Consider the following 937-nt stretch of genomic DNA (forward strand, 5'->3'; position numbering starts at 1 on the left):
CAACCTTAATAATAACTATAAAAACAAAAATTATGCATGAAATTTTAATACAAATTATTTTAAGATATATTTGAAAATTATCAAATTTGCTATGAGAATAATATTGCATTAGAAAATTATCAAATTTGCTATGAGAAAATATGCCTACATTTAAATATAGCTTAGCGATCAGCTTCTACTATAACAAAATTAAACCTATCATTCTCTATACAACTTTATTTTATTGATTCAATAATATGAAGTTAACATAAATGTAAGAGCAAGATTTGAGTTTGCAAATAGGAGGACAATAGAGAACTACTTAAGGGTGTGAGTGAGTCAGCTCAAACTTGACCAATTTATAAATTTGCGAGCTGAGCTTATCAAGTCATGATTTTGAGTTTGAGTTTAAATTCGAGCTCATATATTATACGAGCTCGAGCTCAAATTTAGCCCGACTCAGCTCGTAGGCTTGGTGAGCCAGCCCAATTAATATTAATTAACACATCGGCATTTGTATGTTTCTAATTAATTATTTTTTTGTCCACATTCAAAATAAGAAACCGAGCTCCAGCATTAGTCAATTTCGAGCTTTCTTATTAAGCTCAAGCATTCTAGTCGAGCTCGAGCTCAATTTAAATTAAAACGGGCTTGGCTCGATTAAAAAAGAACTTGACTTGACTCAACTTGTTTTCACACCTGAACTACTATCAAGATTGAATAATTTGAGAAAAGTTATTAATTTTTTACTGAAATTACTGCTACTTATGATATCATATATAAATATCTTTTTTTGCAAAAATTGAAGAACTTTTAAGAATACTATGATGTTTTAGGGTTTAGGATATAGGGTTTAGGGTTTCATTTGGGTCTTATTATTTTCTAAAGCAGCTTTTAAGTACATTAGCTTTTAGTTTAAAAAAAATTGATACTAAAGATTTACTTTAAGAATCAGTAA

Source organism: Dendrobium catenatum, unplaced genomic scaffold (assembly GCF_001605985.2).
Source record: "Dendrobium catenatum unplaced genomic scaffold, ASM160598v2 fragScaff_scaffold_1180, whole genome shotgun sequence".
Classification (NCBI taxonomy): Eukaryota; Viridiplantae; Streptophyta; class Magnoliopsida; order Asparagales; family Orchidaceae; genus Dendrobium; species Dendrobium catenatum.